Genomic DNA, 19876 nt, shown 5'->3' with positions numbered 1-19876 from the left:
AACAGGATTGTAATGTATGAATTTGAGTCCTGCTTCACAATCCAGTGTTCTCTTTATCAACAACAAAGAGGGGCTGACATTTATTTGGTGTTTCAGTATCAAATTTGAAGATATTATAGTTAATGAAAAAGAGAAACATCTGTGTTGATATTATGAGGATTATTCTGAATTATGGATATCACTGGAAATGTCAGTTGCCTGCTACGTGATTTCCAAGGGCCATTTTTGTGATCTCAATATTCATAGAGGTCCTCAAATAAAAATGGTACAAGGCAAGCCCTTGTAGAGATGAAGACTTCAATTAAACACATTTAGCTCTTTCAAAATATTTTAAAGCTATGTGTTTGTATTCATAGACCTCTACTTATAGCAAAATATTTTCTTGGTTTAGAATTTAGGAAAAAGAAAAAAGGTGATTCCTATGATAAAACTAAGGAAAATTTTCTCTTTCCTAAATAAAAGATTGAAGAAAAAGTTAAGCTTTTTAGATAATTATAGTAGAGGCAGAATTTAGAGAGAGTGGATTCATACTTTAGTCATGGAGAAGATTCATATTTGAAGACGGAATATTTCCTTACACAATGTTTTTTTTTTTTTTAAGCCACTAAGAATTTATTGAGATAAATAGAATTTTCTCCTTTGATGGTCTTAGAGTGTACAGAAGACATGTTTGAAATGACAATTCTAGGGTTTGGATTTAAAAAACCAAACAAAACCAGATTCTTCCAGTACAATGGTGTAATAGACTTTCCAGAACGCTGATTCAGGAAACAAAAGATGAGATTATGCCTCAGCTCTACTGGTTACTTTTGACCTTGGACATGTTTCAGAATCCCAATAAATCTCAGTTTCCTCAACTGTATAATACAGGAATAATAATAATGCCTATGGTATTAGATTATGGTTAAGATTAAATGAGTTACTACAAACTGAGTTAAATTGGTTTAATATGTATTAGCTGCTATTATTCTGCTACACACTATGTTTTATAAATAATAGTAATGGAGTTTCCTTAAAACAGAAATTGGAGAGATCAAAACACAAAGTTGCATTTGATAGGAAAAATAAAACTTAAAATTTCAGAAAAGTCACAAAGAAGTACATAAATATTTAAATTTGGGTTACATAGATGGACTTTAGCTGTCAAAGCTTCAAGAAAAAAGAAATTTGAGGATTAAGAAACCACAGTTTTAGGAATTCTTTTACCTCATTAACAGATATGCACTATTACAAAATTATTAGGAGAGAAAAATGTTTTTGAAAAGAATAGAAAAAATTCTAACAGGAATAACTTCATGTCTTTAGGTACTTTCCCATATTTCTATAAATACATTTGATTATGGACTAAATTCGTGGAAAGTGTGTTCCTTTTCAAGAAAAATGAAAGAAAAGACCAGAATTGAACTGTTGATATAAATGGAAATTTTTAAAGTACCAATGGCTGTTGGGGTTTTATTGTAGTTAAATACCATACTCTTAATTTCTGTAGCAGTACCTTAGTGCCCTGGGGGATAAAATATGCTATTCTTTTCTATTATTTGTCAGACAGACTTTACATATCTCACCGCCAATATTACCTGAATTTCTCTCCAACAACAACAACAACAAAAAACTGTGGGGTGTGTGTGTGTGTGTGTGTGTGTGCACCTCAAGAGACTTCCGAGAATGGCATGCAGGTCACCAGCTACTACCTGCGGTAGGATCAGGTTCACCGGGAGTGCTAGCCAAAGCAGAGGCACGACACGGCGTCTCCGGTTACTTGGTCCATCTGCTCTCGGCTCTGGTGGAGGTTTGATTTTGAAGACTGCATTTTGTTTTGCAGACATACACTTGAGTCTTATTGAGATAATTTGCTGCAAGGAAACCCTGGCTACTGCTCAGGTGAAACAGCTTTCTTTCCATACGGTTTCACTTTACTGGAGGTGAGATCCAAGAACGGCTTTTTAATGGGAGAAGAAGGATTTCTCCAAGATGACTGCTAGGATTTCTTTGTTCAATCTACTTTCTTTAGTTTCGAGTTGATTGAGGGCCATCAGATAGGATTCTTGTTTTACTCTCCATGCTTCTTGTCAACTATCTTGCCTTTCACAGTCTGACTACACAGGGACATTTACAGCCTTCCAGTGGAGTCTGCCAGACTTAGGTGTTATGCGCCATACCTCCAGGGATCATTACCATATGGTATTTTAGGAGAGGACACAGTTCATTTCAATGCAATTCAAATGAGCAGATTTCTTTTCTTTATTGCACCACTGCATTTGGAGGCAATCCACCAGAGGCAGAGTCTAACTCTCAAAGGAATGCTCTGCCCACTCTGTCCATTTAACAGGACATTTGGCTCAAAAATCTAGTCGGTTGATCACACATGTGCAACAGATGTGTGAGCATGCGTAGCGAAAATAAAAAATAAAAAATCCCAGCAGTGTACTGTGGGAAATGTAGCAGAACTACTGGAAAACAGGACACAAAGAAGTCTGGTACTAAAACTTTGATTTTTGTTGTTGGAAGGGCAATGTTTCTTATTAATCTTTCCCTCCTTTCCTAGGAGGAAAAGGTGTAGGTTTCCACTATTATTTTGCAGTGATTATTCATGTCACACTGGTGAGGAAACTTTGTTCATTTTCACAGACCTCATCTTATAAAGATATAATTCTAAATATTTTGACCAGACTTTCTTGGGCCTCAGCTTCTCAGGAACTGAGTGTTGGCACACTTCCACCAAAGAAACCACCCATTTACAAGAGAGGATATCAGAAATATACATCCTTTCATCCATGCCCCACAGGCTTACATGGAAAGAGAGAGCACCAGCTGTTTTTCTCATGGTGAATAAGGGTTACTTGGGGAAATCTCTCTTCCTGTTTTTATATGGACAACTAAATTGTTGCATAGCCAGTTAATTTTGGTTAGGTCAACAGCACAAGGTTAATTATTGGAACCTTCCTCTTTTGCCTGTGTGAGAGTAAAAGATTAATAGGAACTACAAGAGGAAAATGAAATACAGTGACTTATTCTAGAAGAACTGTTTATTTGGGAAATATTTGTTTTTATTATATTTGAGAAGATTCTGCACTTACTGGTCTTTGTCTTCTAGGAAATAGTAGACATTTGAAAACCTTAGTGATAGGAAATTAATCAGGAAGGATTTTATATTATGCTAGAATATATCACTTTTACTTTATAATGGCAGCATTAAAAAAAAAAACCTAGAACAATTGGCTAACCCATGCAATAACTTTGAAATTGTCTTTTCCTGCTGTCTTTTGTACCTCAATTTGGCTTCGATAATTCTGTATCTTTTTTTAAAGCTCTGTTATGATTTTACATTCTCTTTTTAACTTTGGATTCAATTAATGCATTAAAGGGCACATGGACTGATTTCTTTCACTGTACTATATTCTGATCCAGCTGCATGTTATTATATAACCTCAGAATAAAGCAGCCATATCACTGTTGATATATTCTACTTATGTCCTTTGGATTTGGTCAGCATTACATATGGAAGCAGAAACCCACCCTGTATTGTTATAAGGATGGTTTTTCATTCATATCCTTGTTACTCTTAATAAATGTCCCAAAGAAAAATATTCTCCAGCAGCCACTCATAAAGAAGCAGAAAATGGCAAAACCACAGCATAGAAGGAAACCTATGTGAAAACACTGGTTGTGTCTTCCTGGATACAGAAAACAAATAGAGCTTTTGAAAGAGCTTGCCAATATATGCCTGCCAAATAAAATATTGTTTTATGAAGTCAGGAAAAAACTAATTTTAAAGGTTATTGTAGGTTATTTGTGGTCACTTCTGGTGTGCATACAGCATGATGTCATCCTGAACTCTTCTCTATTTATATTTCAGTCTTAGAGGTCTTTTGTCTAAGACTTGATCTCAGCTACTAGAGACATTGAAAATACTCTTATTCAATACTCGTAAAAACCTAGACTGAAAAAAATTAGAATAGATGGAAAAAAGACCCAGCCAAGTCTAGGCAAGAAATCATTTAGGCAGATCTATCTTCTGAAATCATACCTACACTGTAGACATCTTCTCAGGACACATTTTTTCTGGAGAGCTTCTCAAATGACTGGAAAGTAGCCACATGTCCCAATGGTTCTGCTGGAAAATTATTGCCCTTTGAGTGGGGGTACATGGGACACTTGCCAGAGACATCTCATCTGAGGAAGGGCAGCAAGGGATTCCTTAGCTCATCCAATTTCTTTCTCCTTCTGAGTGGACCACTGGCTATAATTCACAGATATCTTTCACTTGTTTACATGATCTTCTGCAACAGACTCTCTTTTTCTGTATATCAGAGTTGTTGTTTTTTCTCTTTGTGGGAATTTTTTTGCTTGGAAAACCCCTCTTTGTTGAGGTAGTCCTTGGTGAACTAGGAAATGTCAAATAAATACTGGATGAAGACAGAGTGGAAGGCCAGAGAGATGTTAGCAACTAGAAATGGGGGAAGCTAAGAAGTCTCTTGAGAAAAAAAAAAAATAAAACATTTGGATATTGGAAAGAGCACATAATTTTACTAAAATGTAGAAGAAAATTCATGTTTATAGTGGATAACTGACACTGTAAAAAGGTTATCAGGAGCTGATATCCTTTGCATTGTCTTTAAATTCACTTATTCATTCAAAGAATGTTTTTAGAGCATAGTGATGTTCCAGGCATATTGTGTTAGAGAACAAATGAAATAAAGCAGTTGTAGTAGAAGATACTGAGTGCACTGGAGAAAAATGAAAAAAGAAAGACATACGTGGAGTGCTATGATGAAGGAATTGTGATTTTTAAGTTTGGTGATTCAGTGACACCACACTAAGAATGTGACATGTGAGCAAAGCATAAAGTTGTGGAAGGGGTAAAACCATTATGCTGTCTTCATTTGGAAAGCATGGTAGACAGGAACAGTAAGTAAAAAGTCCCAAGATAAGGGAACATGTGGTGTTTTGGAGGAATAGCATGAAGGTCGATGTTCATGACATATGTGTCTGTGGTTTTGTTAACTTCATCTGCACCTGTGTGCAAGTACACCCCGTCCTCTGTATATGCAGGGACTCTAAAGTGCCTGAGACATTTCAAGCAAATACAAAATTCAGGTTTAGGTAAACTGCTCTTTGAAAATCTGCTCTTTAGGTGGGAATGAGAAGTATTAGCCAAGCCAGTGAGGTGAAAGATGATTCTGATGTCTTTGTAATTTTATCATCACAATGTTTATATTGTGCTAATGTTCTACAGTATATTAAGTTCTTCAAACCTATACATAAATTTTATCATGAGATTGATAATGATTTCTTACTGATCCTTTCTTTTTGGTAAAATCTAGTCTGCGAAATGATTTTCTCATCTCTCTGCATAGCTTTGAAGGTGATAAGAAACACAAGATTCATTCAGTTGATAGAGCTTTACAGAATATATATTGAATAATACAAAGTAAATATGTAGTGTAATAGAGAAATATGTAATTGGTTAGTAAACAAGATATAGGGAAGTCAAAGCTGGGATATGAACCATTCGTTTAATATAATTCCCAACTTCACTGTATGCTTGTTTGCTCACATGGGGATGGTTTTAGAAAAGTATTATTTGGGGTTTCCATGTTCCTGGGTTACTATGTATCGGGAGTGATCTCCTGGAAAGGAAATCGGAGGGAAGACTGAATTAAAATTGACAATAATAAGATAAGAATGGAAATCTCCTTTTTTTCTCTTTTAATAGAAAAGAATAGGTTTGACCCCTTGATGAGATTATATACCCTCTTTTATAATGTCTAGAGAGCTGTGTCCTTTTGACAGCATAGTAGCAAACCCCCATAAAAGCGTCAGCTATCTCACTAGGGAACAGGCTTGCAACTTGTCATTCCTGTTTCTATGTGAAGAGAGGAGGAAAAGAAGAGGTTCTGTCCCTAAGATTTTCTTCAGTTACAAAACCTGAAAAATAGTAATAATAGTAAAAAAAGACCAAGGGAATTTTGTGCAAGGTTTACTAGAGACATAGTGGGACTGACTCTTGTGAGTCAGGTTCTCTGCTAGCTGGTCCTGGATCGGTGCAAGGTTCACTGAGTGAACCTCAGTCCTAGAGCATCATCGTCTCTCTTTGGGTGTGTCCAGTTAAGGGGCAGCGCTATTAAGATGGCTGAGCTGCCAACTCTACAGCCTTGAGGATCTTTAAATTCCACTGTGCTCTGTTATAAATTAGCTGGAATGATTCCAGGGACTCTCAGTTGCATCTTTCTCTTCCACCTCTATGATTGATAAGGCAACTCAGCTCACTTATGATGATGTTTATAAAATATTTTACAAACTGCTAAAAAAGTGTCTTGCATTTAGCTCTGGGGTTTATTCAGGTTCTCTTCTTCAGAAAAAGGTAGGTATCATTATACCTCATGATATGGAATAGCATATACTGACAAAGAAGTGAAAATAGTACCAAATGAAAAATATAAGTCTGGGCAGCCATTAGTCCCATGAATGATAAACATTCTGAACGAGAGTCATTTCATTTTGATTTTGTGTTATTTATCATTCATTGTTTAGATGGAAGTGGTTCATTTTAATAGGAAAAAGATCACCTAGTACAGGAGAGCTTATAATGAGAAACAGCGGTTCTCTAACCCACATGTCTATCTTTCCACAGTCCCATTCCAAAGAGGTAGCTCCTTGTAATTTTTTATTTTGTGTTCTGCTACATGTTTATTTTTTTAAATCTGAAACATTCATTTTCCTAAGCTTTATCAGAGTATTTTACAGAATATATTCAGTACCCTCTAAAAGTCCTTTGTGCTCTATTCATGCTTTTTCCCTCCCCCAACCATGGCAACCACTGATCTTTTTTATGTCTCCATAATTTTGTCTTTTCCAGAATGTCGTGTAATTGGAATCATACCACTTGTAACCTTTTCAGATTGACTTCTTTTATTTAGTAATATGTCTTTAAGTTTTCTCCAAGTTTTTACATGGCTTGATAGCTCATTGCTCTTTGGTACTGAATAATATGCTCTCATTTGGATGTTCTACAATTTAGGTATCCTTTCACTACTGAGGTACATCTTGGTTGCTTCTATGTTTTGGCTATCTTGAATAAGCTTCTATGCAATATGTGTGTAGGTTTTCGAGTGGATAAAAGTTTTCAACTCCTTTGGATAAATATCAGGGATAGTGGGGCACCTGGGTGGGTAAGTTGGGTGAACATCCAACTTTCAATTTCAGCTCAGGTCATGATCTCAGGGTGGTGAGATGGAGCCCCATGTTGGTCTCTCCACTATGAGTGGAGCCTGATTAGGATTCTCTCTCTTCCACTCCCTCTGCCCCTCCCACCTTGCTCATACTTTCTGTCTCTTATTCTAAAAAAGTAAAAATGAAAAAAAAAAAAGAAAGAAAATCAGAGACAATGATGGCTTTATTATATGGTAGAAGTATATTTAGTTTAGTAAGAAACTGTCAAATGGTCTTTCAAAGTAACTAAACCATTTTACATTCCCACCAACAATATATGAGAATTCATGTTGATCCACATCCATATCATCATTTGGTTTTGTGGGAATCCTGACCATTCCATTAGGTGTGCAGCGCTGTCTCTATATTGTTTCAATTTGTATTTTCCTAATGACACATGATGTGGAATATCTCTTTGTATGCTTATTGGGCATCTATACATCTTTATTGATGAGATATCTCTTGAGGTTCTGGCCTATTTTTTAATTGGGTTGCTTGTTTTCTTTTTGAGTTTTAAACTTTCTATTATTTAGTTTTTATTTTTTTAAAGATTCATTTATTGAGAGAGACAGTGTGTGCATGAGTGGAAGGAAGGGCAGAGGGAGAGAAACTTCAGGCAGACTCTTTGCTGAGCTCAGAGCTCAATGCAGGGCTTGATCTCATGATTCATGAGATCATGACCTGAGCGGAAACCAAGGGTCAGGCACTCCTCTATTTTTTTAAATAGCATTTCCTTGTCAGATTTGTCTTTTAGAAATATCTTCTCCCAGTCTGTGGCTTTTCTTCTCATTCTCTTGACATAGAATAAATTGTTGTTTTTTTTTTTTAATTATTTCCTTTTAATGAAGCCTAGTTTATCAATTCTTTTTTTCATTTATTGTGCCATTGGTGTTATATCTGAAAAATCATTGCCTATCTAAGGTCATCTAGGTTTTCTTCTATGTTATCTTCTAGGAATCTTATCATTTTCTGTTTTGTATTTAGATACGTGATCCAGTTAATTTTTGTGAAAAACTGTAAGGTCTTTGTCTAGATTCTTTTATTTTTTTTTTGAGCCTGAATGTCCAGTTGTCCAGCACTATTTGTTGAAGAGATTTTCTTTCTTTCTTGTTTTGCCTTTGCTCTTTTGTCAAAGATTAGTTGAGTATATTTGTGTTGATCTATTTCTGGGCCCTGTCGTCTCTTCTATTGATCTATTTATCTATTCTTTTGCCAATAGCACACTGTCTTGAATGCTATAGCTTTATAGTAAGTCTTAAATTGAGTAGTGTCAGTCCTCCAATTTTTTTCTCTTTCAAGATTATGTTGGCTCTACTGGGTCTCTTACCTCTTCATATAAACTTTAGAAGCCATTTATTGATAATCTACAAATTTACTTGCTGAATTTTGATTGGGAATGCATTGAATCTCTGGATCAAGTTGAGAAGAACTGACATCACAACAACATGGAATGTTTTTATCCATGAATATGGGGTAGCTCTCCTTTTGTGTAGTTTTTATTTGATCCAAGTCCCTTTTTATTTTTTATTTTTTTAAAGCAGGTTCCACACCCAACGTGGGGCTTGACGTCACAACCCTGAGATTAAGAGTCTCATGATCTACCACTTGGAGCCAGGCAGGTACCCCTCATTCATCAGAGCTTTATAGTTTTCCTCATAGGGATGTTGTACATTTTTGGTTAGTTTTGTACCTAAATATTTCATTTTTGGGTACTGATGTGTTTTTAATTTCAGATTCCATTTGTTCATTATTAGTATATATGAAAGTGATTGACTCTTGTACATTAACTTTATATCCTGCAACCTTGTTATAATTGTTCCTTATTTTCAGGAGTTTTTTGTTGTTTCTTTGAGATTTTCTGCATACCTGATTATGTCATCCACAAACAAAATTTTATTTCTTATTTTACAGTCTCTGTACCTCTTACTTCTATACCTTATCTTATCCATTAGCTAGAACTTTCAGGATAATATTGAAAAGTAGCGGTGAGAGAGGACATCCTTGCCTTGCATCTGATCTCAGTGATGAGGCTTTGAGTTTCTCATCATTAATGATATTAGTGGTACGTTTTTATAGATATTACCAATTTAGGGATGCTACACTTTTATTACTAGTTTACTAAGAGTTTTTAACATGAGTGGGTGTTGGATTTTATAACATGCTTTTTTGTATCTATTGATACAATTTTGTGATTTTTCTTTAGTTTATTGAGGTGATGGATTATATTAATTCTTTAATGTTGAGCCAGACTTGCATATCTGAAATTAATTCTACTTGGTGGTGGTATATAATTATTTTTATACATTGTTGAATTTGATTTGCTGATATTCAGGATTTTTGCATCTATATTCATGAGAAATATTTGTCTGTAGTTTTCTTTTAATGTCTTTGCCTGCTTTTGGTATTAGAGTAATGCTGGCCTCATAAAATGAGTTAGGAAGTACTCTTTCAACTTTTACCTTCTGAAAGAGACCATAGAGGATTGGTATAATTTATTCCTTAAATATTTGATAGAATTCACCAGTGAATCCATTAGTGCCTTTTGGTTTTGAGGGTTAATAATTGACTCAATTTTCTGTTTCTTGTGTGAGTTTTGGCAGATTGTGTCTTTAAAGGAAATGGTCCATTTCATCTAGGTTTTCATTTGTTGGCATAGAATTGATGATAGTATTACTTTATCCTTTCAATGTCCAAAGAATCTGTGGTGATGCCTCTTTTTTTTTATTTCTAACAACAGTAATTTGTCTTCTCTCTTTTATTCTTAGTCTGGCCAGAGGTTTATCAAGTTTATTGAGCTTTTCAAAGAACCATCTTTTGATTTGATTGGTTTTTCTTTATTGACTTTTTATTTACAATTTCATTGATTTCTGTTCTAATTCTTACTATTTTTTTCTCCTTTTTACTTTGGACTTAATTTGCTCTTTGTTTTCTAGCTTCTCAAGTTGGAAACTTAGATGATTAATTTTAGATGTTTCTTCTTTTCTAATACATGCATTCAATGCTATAATTTTTATCTAAGCATTGCTTATGCTGTGTTGCACATATTTTGATAAGATGGGTCTTCATTTTTAGTTTTTCTATATATTTTTTTGTGATTTCTCTTGAGATTTCTTCTTTGACCCAAATGTTAGAGGTGTATTGTTTAATCTCCACATATTTTGCGCTTTCCCAGTTATCTTTCTGTGACTGATTTCTAGTTTAATTCCATTGTGGTCTAAGAGCATACACTCTAGGATTTGTATCCTTTTAAATTTACAGTGTGCTTCATGGCCCAGAATGTGGTCCATTTTGGTGGATATTTCTTATGAGCTTGAGAAGAATGTGTATACTGTTGTTGGATGAGTTAGTCTATAGATGTCAACTATATCCAGTTGATTGATACTGCTGTTGAGTTCAACTGTCTTCACTGATTTTCTGCCTGCTGGATCTTTCCCTTTCTAGATGTAGAGGGATGCTACAGTCTCTAGCTGTGACAGTGACTTCATCTATTTTTCTTTGCATTTCTATTAGTTTTTACCTCACATAGTTTAATTCTCTATTTCTGGGTGCATATATGTTAATGATTGTCATATCTGTCTGAAGAATTGATCCCTTAATCATTATGTAATGTCATTCTTTTTCCTAATAGCTTTCTTTGAAGTGTGCCTGTCTGAAATATAGCTATTCTTCCTTTCTTTGATTAGTGTTACAGTGGTATATTTCTGTCTTTTCATTTAATCTCTATTAATCTTTATATTAAAAGTGGTTTTGTGGTAGACAGAATATATTGGGGTCTTATTTTTTTATGCACTCTGACAATCTTTGTTTTTTAATTGGTGCATTTAGACCATTGACGTTCAAAGTGATTACTGATGTAGTTGGATTAATATCTACTATATCCATTACTGTTTTCTATTTTTTGCCCTTGCTCTTTTTTCCTGTTTTTGTCTAATTCTACTATTTGTTAATTCTCCTGGTTCTCCTTCATGGTGTTTGATTTCCTACATATTTGGGCACTTTTAAGTTCATATTTATTAGATGTTTATCTGGCATTTTTTTAAGTCTTTGGTTTAGGATTAATGTCCCTCAGAAAGGATGAAATTTTTTTTGACCAGTGGCTAAACTTACTAGGACTACTTCAAAAAAACCTAGGACTACTACAAAATAAATTCATGGTTTAAAATTCTTCACATATTCCAGACAGCATCCCACTGGTTTGTAAAACTCATTGAGAACTTTTTGTGTTTATAAATTGTTAAGAAAGTTAACTATTTTCCTCCGCCAGCACCAAGTTTCAAGACACTTTTTTTTTCTTTTACTAATTCTCAGAAAAGGTGTAGTTGATGATGAGAGATGGAGGTGAGAGGTGAGGGTAAGAACCTCAGAGATTATAGAAGACAGAGTACACATGTATACTAACCAAGAATATAGCACCATGTCCTCTCCAATTTATGTAGGAAAATCATCTATAAGGGTGTCCATGTTGGCTTGGCTCCAGGGTTTATTCATGTTTCCCATGATCTATCAAACTATGAAAACAGGAGCTCAAGATTACCTGGGTTTGGCAAATATCTTCCAAGTAAAAACATTTTTCTTTTGCTTAATTTCTGTCACTTTATTTTTAGCCTCAAATAATCCTTACTTTTTTATAGAATACCCACAAATTAACTGATGCTATGTACATTGCATTTTTAGTTATTTTTAGAGCAGGTTATATTAGGGTATGTAGGCTGACCAACTGCCAGAAAGAGAATTTACCTCATCTGCTTTTTGTTATTTTGGTAAATTTTCTCATATATTACTCATTCTCCTTCCATTTCTTTGACTGTTATGAGTATATTCTTTATTTTTGTTTCTGTTATTATTGCTGTCATTTTAAGTGGTTGTAATAGGAAAAGAAAGCAAATATGTGAGCTTAGTCAAATTCAGTAAGTTACTAAAAACCAAATTTTAATTCCTTTGAAAATGTTAATTTTCAAAATAGAAGGCAGTAAGAAATTGTTAAAAATTAGTATGAATATTCTTTTTCATTATTTTGAAATGGATTTTTAAAGTGGATTAATGAAAAAGTATTTTGAATTGGACTGAATATATGAAAATTTATAATTCTTATGCTAATATGATTAGATATTTTTAAATAGTTATATACTCAATTTCTTCTTTCAGTAAATTTAAAAATATTTTTGAACATGAAACAATTACCAAGTACCAGATAAAAATATTCACAAAAAGTACATTAGTTTTTCAAGAATGAAAATTTTTTCTTTGAAATGTTTTTAAAGAATAATAATATTCTTCTATTTTAGAATATTAGGCATATTTTAAATTTTATTTGAGGCTACTTGTATTACTGTAAATTTTAAAAATGCATTAAGTCATAATATCTGAATATAATATAGAACTTTTTATTTTGCTGTTGTTTTAAAAGTACTGGCACGGCAGGAATTTCTGGCCTCTGATCAGGACACATATATTAACATTTCATGGAGAAAGGGAAATTTGTATCATATTTAGGATATGCCAAATAATAAAATAAATATACACTAGATAAGAATATTTCTCTGTGGTTTGGCCCACACAGACACATTCCCTGGCCAGTTGACAACTACTCTCTTGGGAAGTGAAAACATCAAAAAACTTGTATATGTGTATATTTGGTATTATCTACGCTAGAGTAGGCTTGGCTGTAGCTGTAGCAATAGCAGCTGTCAGATTGGTAGTCTTCTAGGAGATAAGACTAGATGGAATAATTAGAAAGTACTTATTTTGGACTGATATAAATCTGAGTTTTGCAAACACTTGCACAGATTCTATATTTAGGGTACCATAATCCCTGTCAGTTCCATGGATCCCCGATAGTTAAATTTTGCATTATTTGTCAAGTAGACATGTATTATATTAGAGAAACAAGGAAGAAATACGTCTGCAACAAAGTGTTCCTTTGTTAAATTACTGCTACAATAACTCTGATCTGACTCCAGACTAAAATTCAGTAGACTTGATTCTTACTGGTGAAATTTAAAGGTATTTCAAATTATTAAAAACCTTGAAAATCCAGTTGGCTGATATTTGAGCATCTATTATCATCTGTTCCAGTTGTGGGCTATCTTAATGACTAGAATAAATTTCCTGTGGAAAATATTTCTAAACCAGCTGATAGCAGTAAAGATCTATTAACAGAAATAAATGTTGCTGTTCATTCAATTTGTTGTTTTTCAAGATAAGAACTCAAAGCTAGAATTTTTGTCGTGAAAGTTTGAGGATCCTGTCACAAGTTTCTTTTCCCTGGAAGGGCATTGTAAGATCAGTACAGTATCTTGTAAAGGATTTCTTGGTTATTTCTCATAGAAGCAGTTAGAATATTTCGTGAATTATAGAAAGTAATTTGTAACATACTACATTCATTATTACTTTATGATTATTTGCATCAGTTGCAGGCTATCATGATTAGCTTCCTAACAATAAATTTAGGTGAGCTGTTTGGAAATGTGGTATCATTGTATGACCATGCTAAAGCACTGATCATCTTATAGAATAATATAATTCTTTATTACATTTTGTACAGATGAACATTAGCTGTTGCTGTCTATCTCGACCATGAAATTTTGGTTGACTTTATTTGCTCATGAAATTATAGCCTAAGTAAATTCAATTTAAGATATGGAACAGAAAAGATAAAGTTCTACCACTATAAAATTTATTAGCTTGAGAATTTGCCTGGGTGATCTCAGCTTTAGGTCTTAATCTAAGAGTTGTGAGTTCATGTACACTTAAAAATTATATTAGCATGAAACAGTATGTCTTTTGATTTTTGTCTAAGCTAATGTTCAAAATAATCTTTGTATTTTAGAAAGCAAAGTATTATAGCACATTACAATTAATAAAAATCTTAAAAATTAATGGATTTAAGTTTAAGAATGATTTACATTTTTCTCTATATTATAGCAAGCTCAAGGTTACCCTTCTAATAATGTCGGTTTATTTATTTATTTGTTTATTTGAGATAGTGTGTGTAAGCAGGGAATGGGTGCAGAGGGAGAAAGAGAATCTTAAGCAGGCTCCACACACACAGTAGGGGCTTGATTTTACAACCCTGAAATCATGACCTGAGTGGAAATCAAGAGTCTGACACTTAACCGACAGAGCCACCCAGATACCCCTACTCTTATTTATTTTATCCCTCATCCTTTAAGAGCAGAAGAAAGCTTGAGTTGAGTTAAACCTAAGATATAGTGGATCATATTTAATCTTAGATATGCCCATGGGAATGTTTTGTTTTAAATTTTCTCATAAAATCCTATATGTCTGGCGGCCTGGGTGGTCCAGCAGTTTAGCTCTGCCTTCAGCCCAGGGCCTGATCCTAGAGGCCTGGGATCGAGTCCCATGTCGGGCTCCCTGCATCAAGCCTGCTTCTCCCTCTGCCTGTGTGTCTGCCCTCCCCGCCCCCGTGTCTCTCATGAATAAGTAAATAAAATATTTAAAAAAATAAAAAAAATCCTATATGTCCATTGTTGTAGCACTTACTATGTTTAATTTTAACTTTTATTTTCCACCACCTGTAGGCTTCATGATCACAAGACTATACTTATCTGGTTCACATTATATCCCTGGTATTTATCACAATGTCTCTCAGAATAAGTTCTCAATAAATATTCACTGAGCTGATAATTAATTTAATATATTACTTCTTGATTTAAGAAAAGTTTAGTATTTTTTTCTTTAATGTATAAATTTGGAATTATTCTCTCCCACAAATATGGCTAAAAGAAACAAAAAAAAATCAAGGGAAAATACAGGTATACATTATTCTTAAACTTGCAGCTACTTATACTCTCACCTACAAAGTTTATTTTTATTTCTTTGGGCTCTGGGTGTGCTTACTCAATCTTATTTTTGTAGTTGAACTAGGCTGATTCTCCTGGCTATGGATGGAGCTAAAATTCAGTAGGAATTGGAAGAACAGAAAACTGGATTTTTGCCACCAATCTTCATCCTTCGCTAACCCTGTAGACCATTTTCCAAGACTGTGGCAATATAGGTCTCCTTAGAAACAACTGATGAGACAGAGGAGCAAAGAATACAAGCCAAATGTCCTGTAAATCTAGAAGCAAAAGCCCTCTGATCCAAGCAGACAGTGTTATGATATCTTGTACCGACTTCATAAAATTCCCTACGGTAAACACATAATTCAGGCAAAGGATACCTCTGAAAACAGTTGTCATTTGCTCAGCTTTTAAGAATGACACTGTGTTAGGTTTGCAATGAATAGCATAGAATATTGTAGTTTTGGTAAATGACCTAATTGTCGAGAGTAATATAATGTAAATTGCTTATTTCAAACAGATATTTGTCTTACCTTAGTATCTTCTTAAACTTTTGCCAACAATAATAATTGAATTTGAAGACATGTCTAACTGGGAGAGAATTCTCTCTCTCATGAGTCACTTTAATCACCTTCCTGTTGTTGGAGCAAAAATACCCGTTTCAAAAGTGAGAGTGAAAGTGAAGTACAACACAGTGAATGATGAACTGGAGTATAAAGCTGAAGACTGGATTCTAATCTTGGCTCTGTCACTTAGTATATATGTGATCCTGGCTGAGCTCTAAATACCCATTTTGGTCCTCAATTTCCAAATTTGTATTTATGATTCTTCCTACCTGACCTACCTCATCAGAATTAAGATAATGAATATGAAATCTCGTTTTTCTCTAAGGTGCCATACAAATTTAAATATTATGCTGATGTATCAAGGTTCAGTTTCAAAGAACCCAAGAAACTTGTCATGTAGAAGCATTTTAGAAGGATAACGACAATGAAAATAAAAAGAAGAGAATGATGGTTGGAAGGGAGGAAGAAAGCACTTAGAATAGTAGTAGAATCAGAAGTCCTAAACTGAAAATCTTCAAATGGAGAACGTTAAGGATGAGAATGGTAGAAACACTTTAGATTTCTTTGGCCAAGAATTATACTGAAGTTCTTAAATGAAGTCTGATATCTCTTAAGATTGTCAATCGGGGACTGACAGGTCTGGAACATCCTATCCTAAAAGGTTTTTATGGTTGACTTTTCTAGGATGGTAATCAATTGAAGATATTTTTTTCTTGGGTCTCTGGCATAATTTTGCTAACTTTAGTTATAGCCAGGAAGAGAAACCAAACCAGCTGAAGCATCTCAGATACTTGCTCATCATGGGCAACTTGTTTTTTCACTTGAAGGATGATACCCTCAACAAAACAATACCAGATATTGAATTGAACTGACTTCCTTAAGTGAAATAATACAATTTTTAAGCAAAATTGCTGAAAAAAGCATAGGTTTTTAATAAGGTCTTTCAACTCAGCATGGAGAAATTCCTTAAAATGTCATATTGTTGCTGTTTTTTAAAAGAGGCATTTTGATGATGTGCCTTTTAACTTTATGATGTTATAGATGATATAAAATTAATCTTAGGCAATATTGTAGCCCCAATTTAGGAGTTCAGATGATAGTCTCCCTATTCCCTCTATTTAATTTGTCTTTGAGTGGAGAAAGGGAATAGGAATTATTAAAAGCAACGAGTGGCTCCCATTTATTCTGTTATCTCTAAGACTATGAAAAACAGGGATCCCTGGGTGACGCAGTGGTTTAGCGCCTGCCTTTGGCCCAGGGCGCGATCCTGGAGACCCGGGATCGAATCCCACGTGGGGCTCCCAGTGCACGGAGCCTGCTTCTCCCTCTGCCTGTGTCTCTGCCTCTCTCTCTCTGTGTGTGTGACTATCATAAATAAATAAAAATTAAAAAAAATTATTTTAAAAAAAGACTATGAAAAACACAAACTTTCCTGGTAGGTCCCCAGTTAAGTGGTTCTGTGGCATGTCTTAAAGTGTTTTCCATATTAAAGCTACCTATACTCTCAGAATTATGCCCTAGACAATTTTTGTGTTCCAAAGGAATAGCTAATATACCTAGGGAATTAAAGGTCCCTCAGGTGCTTCCTTTTTTAATTTCCACTTTTTCCATTCCTCTGCTAGTGAAGCTATTTAGAGAAGTCTCAGTGAATCACTGCTAACCATTTCCAGACTTCATTTATTGTAGCAATCCACAAAATTTAAAACTCTCAAGCTCTTAATCAAGCTCTCAAACTCACATCAAAGAGTCAGGTCTTATCCATTTTGTGGCTATAGGAAAATTACTTTTCTACTTAACGCAAAAATTAAAATGAGTAAATTTTTTTTTTTAATTTCTGAAGTAGTTGCCTGATAAAATAAGAATAGATCACAAGATAGAAAAAAATATTTATTATGGCTTTTTAAGAATTATGTTTCCTAAAATGTACATTAATATCTTCATGGTCAAATATTTATTTCAGTTCCCAAAATGAGGAATGTTAATGTATTAATCTGCATTGTAAAATATGACAAAGTTGGAGTAAGCTACCTAGAGACTTCTAAACTAAAGGTGTATCCACTGCATGGATAAGTTTTTGTATCAGTTAAGAATTGCATTTGGCTGCCAGTGACAGACTGCAATAGAGTAATTTAAATATATATCATTTTATTGTCAATCAATATAAAGTATGGAGACTGGCAGTTACTGATATCTGTTAGGTAACACGGAGTGTCAGGAAATCTTGGATGAATTTCTAAGCCATCCACTCCTGGTCCCCAAATGGCTGCTAGACCTCAAAACTTTACAACTAGGATTTGGAAAGAAAAGAAAGAAGAGGGAAGTGTAAAGAAGCACCTGCCAGCTTAATAAAACTTTTCCAAAAGTCTCATCCAATGCTTTATTACACCTTGCTTATGTGATCTATTTACACTTTATTGACCATCCTCTGAGCAAATGAGACTCAGAAATGTATTTTTAGTTGCGTCCATTGCCTACTCCTATCCTTTCATACAAATGACAGAGTAATAACATGGATACTATTATGCTGGTAGCAAAGAGTTACTGCTAGTTACATGTTACATTTCAGAGCCCTCTTAGACTCTTTTTCTGAGTTAATCATACAAAGCAAAAGAAAAGAGACAAAACTTCATCCATAGACTACCTTTGTTAAAGCAACCTGAGTTTCATCCTCCATTATTGATGGAGCAGAGCAGTAATTAGACTCAACTCTCCTTGGTGTCGGTGGTAGAGCAGTGTGGACAGGGTTGCACTGGGAAACTCTCGTAAAGGACAGACCCTTGGGATTCAACATTTGAAATTTTCATTGTTCAAGAGTACCTTGAAGATCTATCACATATACTATGTCATATCAATTTTAGCCTCTTCACACCAAGAGGTATAAAGTTTTCTTACACCAAGAGGTACATTAGTTTTCTAGGCCTGCCATGACAAAGTGCCACATACTAGGTGACTTAACCAATATAAATGTATTTTCTCAAAGTTCTGGAGGCTAGAAATCCAAGATATTGACAGGTCGGTTGTGAGAGACAATTTGTTCCATGCCTCTCTTCTGGTAGTTTTCTGGCAATCTGGTTTTTCTTGGATTGTAGATGCATCACCTGGATCTCAGACTTTATCTCTACATGGTGTTCTGTGTTTATCTTCATGTCATATTTGTCTCTATCCAAATTTCCTCTTTTTATGAGGACATTGGGTTAAGGCCCTAATGACTTCTCCTTAACTTGACTACATCTGCAAAAACCCTATTTTCAAATAAGATTGCATTCTGAGGTACTAGAGATTGTGATATGAACATGTCTTTTGAAAGGACATAATTCAACCCATTACAGACTTATGCAAATTAATTAGAAAATGAACCCGTGGCATCCACATTAAGACATTTTTTCTCTTCCTCCATTTTATCAGGAAATTTTAGACTGTAGGAGTATTTAAGATTTTTTTTTTTTTTTTTTTTTTTTTTTTTAGTTTATGGTACTTTTTTAAACTTTGGATTTATTTTTATTTATTTTAACTTAATTTTAATTCCACTACAATTAACATACAATGTTAAATTAGTTTCAGGTGTACAATATTCTATATATTCAACAATTCTATATATTAGTGCTCATCAAGAGAAATATACTCATGGTGCACCTGGGTGTCTCTGTTAGCTAAGTATCTGCCTTCGGCTCTGGTGATGATCTCAGGGTCCTAGGATCAAGCCCTGCTTCAGGTTCCCTGCTCAGTGGGGAGTCTGCTTGTCCCTTACCCTCTGCCCCTCCCCTGCTCTTGCTCTTTCCCTTTCTCTCCCTCTCAAATACATAAAATCTTTTTTTTTTTTTTTTTTTTTAAAGATAGGGGCTCCGGGTGGCTCAGCAGTTGAGCGTCTGCCTTTGGCCCAGGACGTGATCTCAGAGTTCTGGGATCGTGTCCCACATCAGGCTTCCTGCATGGAGCCTGCTTCTCCCTCTGCCTGTGTCTCTGCTTCTCTCTCATGTGTCTCTCATGAATAGATAAATAAAATCTTTAAAAATAAAATAAAATAAATATAATCTTAATAGAGGTATTTAAGAATTGCTAAGGCCCTACTCAAGACCCACTGAAACCAATACGCTAAATCAGTAATATAGTTTCAGGAAAAGAGACACCACCTAATTAACATAGTAGTTTCTTCATTTTGTCATAGTCTTAAGGAAAATGAAATTCTTATCCAGAGGGATGAATTGTGTCCACCAAAAAGATAGGTTCAAGTTCTAAACTCTGACACCTGTGATTATGAGCTTATTTGGAAATAGGGTCTTTGCAATATCATCAAGT

Source organism: Canis lupus, chromosome 14, assembly GCF_011100685.1.
Source record: "Canis lupus familiaris isolate Mischka breed German Shepherd chromosome 14, alternate assembly UU_Cfam_GSD_1.0, whole genome shotgun sequence".
In the NCBI taxonomy this organism is placed as follows: Eukaryota; Metazoa; Chordata; class Mammalia; order Carnivora; family Canidae; genus Canis; species Canis lupus.
The sequence above is the reverse complement of the archived record's forward strand: the minus strand, read 5'-3'. Positions refer to the sequence as shown.